Source organism: Nannospalax galili, unplaced genomic scaffold (genome assembly GCF_000622305.1).
Source record: "Nannospalax galili isolate Female #2095 unplaced genomic scaffold, S.galili_v1.0 scaffold336, whole genome shotgun sequence".
Classification (NCBI taxonomy): Eukaryota; Metazoa; Chordata; class Mammalia; order Rodentia; family Spalacidae; genus Nannospalax; species Nannospalax galili.
Window position 1 is genome coordinate 1,990,316 of NW_008343385.1, and position 7,242 is coordinate 1,997,557.

Here is a 7,242-nt window from a genome sequence, read left to right on the forward strand (position 1 = left end):
TTGCTGTTCGCAAAAAACCCATCTCACCTTTAAGGACAGGCACTACCTTAAGGTAAAAGGATGGAAAAGAATATTCCAAGCAAATGGCACTAAGAAACAAGCAGGGGTTGCAATTCTAATATCTGACAAAACAGACTTCAAAGTAAAACTAATCAGAAGAGATAAGGAGGGTCACTTCATTCTGATCAAAGGAACACTTAACCAAGAAGATATTACAATCCTTAACATATATGCACCAAACACTGGTGCACCCAAATTCATAAAAACAACACTACAGGACTTTAAGACATAGATTAACCCCAATTCAGTAATACTATTGGACTTCAATACCCTGCCATCTCCTTTAGACAGTCAACTGGACAAAGAATAAATAGAGACACGTCCAAATTAAGTGATATTATACATCAAATGGACCTAACTGACATCTTTCAAATATTTCACCCAAGCACCAAAGAATACACTTTCTACTCAGCACCCCATGGAACTTTTTCAAAGATTGACCACATACTGGGCCACAAAACAAACCTCAACAAATACAAAAAATTTGAAATAATTCCATGCATTCAGACCAAAATGCAATAAAGCTCAAAATCAACACTGGAGGAAGCCCTAGTCACTACATGAACTCCTGGAGATTGAACAACACACTACTAAACAATGAGTGGGTCAAAGGAGAAATTAAGTTTTGAAATGCAATGAAAAGGACAATACAACACAACACAACCTCTGGGACACATTAAAAGCTGTCCTAAGAGGGAGGTTTATAGCTGTAAGTGCCTACATTAAAAAATTAGAAAGAGCCCAAACAAATGACCTAACACTGGAACTCAAGACCCTGGAAAGGCAAGAACAAATGAAACCCAAACCCAGCAGAAGAGAAGAAATAACAAAAATCAGAGCAGAAATTAATGAAATAGAAACAAAGAAAACAATACAAAGACTCACTGAATCTAAGAGCTGGTTCCTTGAAAAGCTAAACAAGATTGACAGACCCTTAGCCCAGTTAACCAAAACAAATAAGAAAGAAAGAAAGAAAGAAAGAAAGAAAGAAAGAAAGAAAGAATATACAAATATCTACAAAGGTCAATGTAGCAAATCTATATCATCCACTTTTTTTCCCTCCCTCCCTCCATTCCTCCCTCCCTCTCTCCCTCCTTTCTTTCTTCTTTCTTTTTATTCATAATATTTTAAAAACATATATGCTACTAAATCTGAAAGTCTAAAAGAAATGGATGGATATCTGAAATAATGGGAACCACCAAAGTTAAACCAAAAAGAGTTCAACAGTTTAAACAAACCCATAACATATAAGGAAATCGAAAGAGTAATACAACGCCTCCCAACTTAAAAAAGCCCAGGTCCAGATGGATTTACACCAGAATTGTACCAGACATTTAAAGAAGACATCCAACCAATGCTACTTAAATTATTCAAAACACAGAAACAGAGGGAGAACCCCCAAATTCCTTCTCTGAAAGCAGCATTACTCTAATACCCAAACGGGGTAAAGTCACAACCAAAAAAGAAAAATATAGACCCATATCCTTAATGAATATAGATGCAAACATTCTCAACAAAATACTTGCAAACCATATACAGACTCACATCAAAAATATCATTCACCATGATCAAGTAGGCTTTATCCCAGAGATGTAGGGCTGGTTCAATATACACAAGTCAATAAACGTCATTAATCATATAAATGGACTCAAAGATAAAAACCACATTGTCATCTCAATAGATACAGAAAAAGCTTTTGACAAAATTCAGCATGCATTTATGTTCAATGTCTTAGAGGGAATTGGATTAGAGGGAACATACCTCAACATAATTAAAGCTATATACAACAAACCAACAGCCAACATCATTCTAAATGGAGAAAAACTGGAAGTATTCCCATTAAAATCAGGAACCAGACAAGGATGTCCACTATTTCCACTCCTTTTCAACATAGCGCTTGAAATTCTTTCTAGAGCAGTAAGACAGGAGAAGGAAATTAAAGGAGTACTAATTGGAAAAGAAGAGGTCAAACTATCACTTTTTGCAGACGATATGATACTATGTCTAAGACATCCCAAAAGTTCCACCAGAAAACTCCTAGAACTGATCAATACTTTCAGTATATTGGCAGGTTATAAAATCAGTCTACAGAATTCAGTAGCCTTTCTATATACCAATAACAAGCAATTGGAGATCGAATACAGGAAAATACTCCCATTCACAATTGCTGCAAAAAAAAATTAAATATCTTGGAATAAATCTTACCAAAGACACCAAAGATCTCTACAATGTAAATATTAAATTGTTAAAGAAAGAGATTGAGGAAGACAGCAGGAGATGGAAGGACCTCCCATGCTCACGGATTGGAAGAATTAGTATTTTGAAAATGACCATCCTACAAAAAGCAATATATAGATTCAATGCAATCCCAACCAAAATCCCCGTGACATACTTCACAGAATCAGAAAAAAAAATCCTTAAATTCATATGGAAGCACAAAAGACCCCAAAGAGCCAAAGCAACCCTGAGCACAAAGAGCAACTCTGGGGGGATTACTATACCAGATCTCAAAGTATAGTACAGAACTATAGTCATAAAGTCAGCATGGTACTGGCACAAAAATAGACACATAGATCAAGGAAACACCATTGAAGATCCAAACCCAAGTACATACAATTTCAGCCACCTGATCTTTGACAAAGGGGCCAAGAACACACAATGGAGGAAAGACAGCATGTTCAGCAAATGGTGCTGGCAAAACTGCATCTCCACCTGTAGAAGAATGAAACTAGCTCCTCATCTTTCACCTTGCACAAAAGTCAACTTCAAATGGATCAAAGACCTCAATGTGAAGCTGGAAACCTGGAAACTATTACAAGAGAATATTGGCAGTAACTTACAAGTTATAACTGTAGGAAAGGATTTTCTAAATCGGACAGAAGTTGCTCAGGAATTAAGGTGAGCAATCAACAAGTAGGACCTCGTTAAACTAAACAGCTCTGTACAGCAAAAGAAACAATAAAAAAAGTGAAGAGAAAACCCACAGAACGGGAAAAAAAATTCTCACCAGTGACACATATGACAGAGGTTTAACATACAGAATATATAAAGAACTCAGAAAACAAGGGAGAAACCAAATGACCCAATTAAAAGATGGGCTAAAGATCTAAACAGAGTTCTCAAAGGAAGAAGTAAAGATAGCTAAGAAACATAAGTGTTCAACATTGTTAGTAATTAGGGAAATGTGAATTAAAACCACCCTAAGGTATCACCTTACCCCAATCAGACTAGCTAGGATCAAGAAAACAAATGATACCAAATGTTGGAGAGGATGTGGAGAAAGGGGAACACTCATTCACTGCTGGTGGGACTGCAAGCTTGTTCAACTCCTATGGAAAGCAGTGTGGAGAACTCTTAACTACAAATGAACCTACCATTTGACACAGTTATACCTCAAAGGACTCTTCCTGTTGTAGAGACATTTGTACAACCATGTTTGTTGCTGCTCTTTTCACAATAGCTAAGAGATGGAAGCAACCTAAGTGTCCCTCAACTGACAAGTGGTTAAGAAAAATGTAGCATATTTATACAATGGAGTTCTATTCAACAGTAAAGAAAGATGAAATAATGAAATTTTCAGGTAAATGGATGAAATCTAGAAACTGTTATACTAAGTGAAGTAACACAGACTCAGAAAAACAAACGACATACATTCTCCCTCATGTGGATCCTAGCATCAAATCCTTTTAAATTCCAGGCCCTTTTTTTAAAGAAACTTTTTAAAAAAATTTTTTATTATTTTTATTTTATGTGTATGGGTGTATTGCTTGCGTGTAGGTAAGCTCACCCATGTCGTGCAATGCCCGCAGAAGTCAGAAGAGGCTGTCAGATCCCCTGGGACTGTAGTTATTGACAATCTGGGGCTGGAGAAATAGCTCAGCAGTTAAGAACACTGGTTGTTCTTGCAGAAGACCCGGATTCGAATCCCAGCACCCACATGGCAGCTAACAAATTCCAGATCCTCTTAATAAGATAATGCTATAGAGCAGTCCCTTCTTCATGAAATAACTACCATCATCACGACTTCAGCTGAGCCTGATCGCTAAACAGAGTCACAATTGAGCTTGTTGATGGTTGTGCTCATTCATTAAAGGAGGGCCAAGCAGAGTCACTGTACCTTCACCGGATTATCCAGTCACTCTTCCCAGCCAACTGTATGTAATTTGACCCTAATCACACATGACCTCCTGGATTTGGGGAGCGCTAAAGTATACAATCTGGGGAGGGCTAGGAAGACAAGGCATTACCCATGCTGGGTAAAGGCTTTCCAGTGTGCATACCCTCAGGTCATACATACACCTTAGCAATCCCTCAGTTATCTCAGTAAGTAAGCTCAATAAATTCATTTGTTTCCCAGTAAAACTTAAATCAAATATTGGCTTGACACTAGAACCTTTAAAGGGATAAGCATTGCTTAGCATCCGCAGGAAAAGAAGTCTCACAACAGATTGAAAATTTATTTGTTAATGCTATTATGTCTCATAATTATTTTTTAATATTTTATTTTTATCTTATGTGTATGAGTGTACTGCCTGCATGTATGTGAGTGCACTCGTGTCGTGCAAAGCCGCCAAGGTCAGAAGAGGGCTTTGGATTCCCATGGAACTGGAGTTAAGGATGGTTTGTAGCCGCCATGTGGGTAAAAGATGTTAAAAGGATATAGGAATGGAGATATTTTCCAAAATAGAAAAAAATGAGAAAGCCTAAGCAAGTGATGAAGGTCTGTGTAGGTTTGTTATGATATATAAAGGATGAGACAAAAATAATATACACATAATCTTAAAATGTCTATGGTCATAGTTTAGTCAACTAGTTTAAGGAACAAAATATATATCTAGTCAAGGTTTATCTGAGAATATTTGGTTTTTCACCCAAGCCTTATCTACATAGCACATGATAATTAAAAGTACCAGACTGGTGGAACTAACTTTATTGGATGTTTAACAGCCATAGTTTGAGGCCTATACTAATGTGGTCAGAGGGACTTAAAGGACAGTTTTTGCCTCTTGCCCTCAAAGTCAACTAAGTTCCAGGGGACTATGGAACATCTCTCAAAATGTCCTGTAACTGTGGTGAGTCACCTGTCCTCTTGTTCAGGGAGGACATGGGGACCCCACAAGATGGACTTGAACAAGTGTCCAGTCTACAAAGAAGAGGGTCAACTCAGAGGAAACATCTCATCCATGTTTCCAAGTGAAGCCAGCCATCGTTGATCAGAATCTTTGACTTATCTTCACATAGATGGCACTGGTAAAAGAAAGGAGCGAGGAGCTCCTCCCAAACCCATATGACCCCTGAGGAACAGATCCTCAAATGACCTTATTGATTTATTTTGGGCCAACTGTATGGTCTTAAACACCCAAAAGGAAAGTATAACCAAAGAATAAAATCATCAGTATATTTCTTTAAGAGTTCAAGGGATTACACTTCCCAGACATTAGGCTTAAGTCTATATAAAAAGTTATTCCTGGGAAGTGGGTGTATAAATAAATAAAAAAGAAAAAAAATCTTCAAAGCATAAAAATTTGCTCCTTAATAATTTGTAGATGTGAAAACCATTACCATTGCACTCTACCTGATGACTTTATATCCATGCTCAGATGCCAAGGAGCTCAGAAAGTAACCGACTGTGACTAGTAATAATCAGATATATAGAGATTAGAAACACATGTGCATCTTAGTGTCAATTGTATTAAAAATGAATTTTTCTGTAAAAAAAGAATGACTTTTCTATGGGATGTGCCTGAGGATGTATTTACATGGTTAATGCTAAGAACATATTTTTGTAGCTGTAGTATGCTTATTCATATATTTTAAAAGTATAACATGAAGAATACACTAGCATTAAACTTGTTTTAACAAGAAAAAAAAGTTATTTAGACAATTATTTCTCATTGATGATTTTGTTCCTAACCAGAAAGTGCTGCTCAGATGGAAGACTTCAAATCTTGGTCTCTAGTACTGTAGTGCCCACCTGTAGCTAAGGGAGACGACCAGCTATTGTTCTAAAATGATGGATAAATTTGTTTTCTCCCCCTATCTACAAGCCTCTTAGGGGGAACTGACATTGAATTTAACGATTCCAACAGCTATCAAAATACCTGAAAACAAATTCTGAATCCATCACTCTAGAGTCTAGCCTTGGAAGACAAAAGGAAAATGTAGAGGAACCCAATAGAGGGATGCTTTTGGAAGCCCTTGTCAAGAAATTCCAATGGATTCTCATATGAACATTTGGAAATTGCCCTGTTATGACTTTTTTCTAGTTCCCTGTCTAGAATTTGTAATGCTAATTACTCTTTCCTTTACTTCTCCTTCACAGCTCCTATTCATGATTCAAGGACCTTCTTTTTACCTTAGAGACAAGAGTTATGCAATTTGGAAGTCTTTTAGAGGGACCCACTGAAGGGGTACTCCAATTACCTTACCCTGCGTCCCTGTTCAGCATGGAAGAAGCCAGAGCAGTTTGCATCCTGATTCCCTATTGGCAATTTTGGTAACCTCTTCAGAGGATGGTGTGATACGAATAGGAGGTAGGGGTCCCATGGGCTTGGGAGGAGCCCCTGGCTCCTTTCTTTTACCAGTTCCATATACGTGAAGATAAGTCAAACGTCCTGCTCGACCATTGTTGGCTTCTCTTGGAAGCATGGAGGAAATGATTCCTCTGTGTTGACCCTCCTCTTTATAGACTGGACACTGGTTCAAGTCCATCTGGTGGGGTCTCCTCAGCTTCCTTGATCAAGAGGTCAGATGACCCACCACCATTATAGGACAATTTGTGAGATGCTCATGATCCCTGAGAACTAATCGACCTAGGAGGGCAAGGAGCAAAAAGTGTCCTTTGTGTCCCTCTGACACAATTAGTATAGATCTCAAGGTATGTCTGTTAAACATCCAAGAAGGTTAGTTCCACCATTCTGGCATTTTTAATTACTGTGTGTCATGCAGATAAATCTTGGGTAATGACCAGTTGGTCTCAAATAAACCTTATCTAGAGATATATTTCTTGATCTGTTATGTATAATTTGTCAGTAGATTGTAGGAATAATATGGTTCCCTCTGGTTATCGTGACTAGCTAGGCATTGTTTCTCTCTTGTATCATCTTACCCCTTTATCATGGTTTTCCCATTTAAGGTGCCCCCACTTCCCCCCCCTTTCTTCCTTACTAATACCCTTGCTCC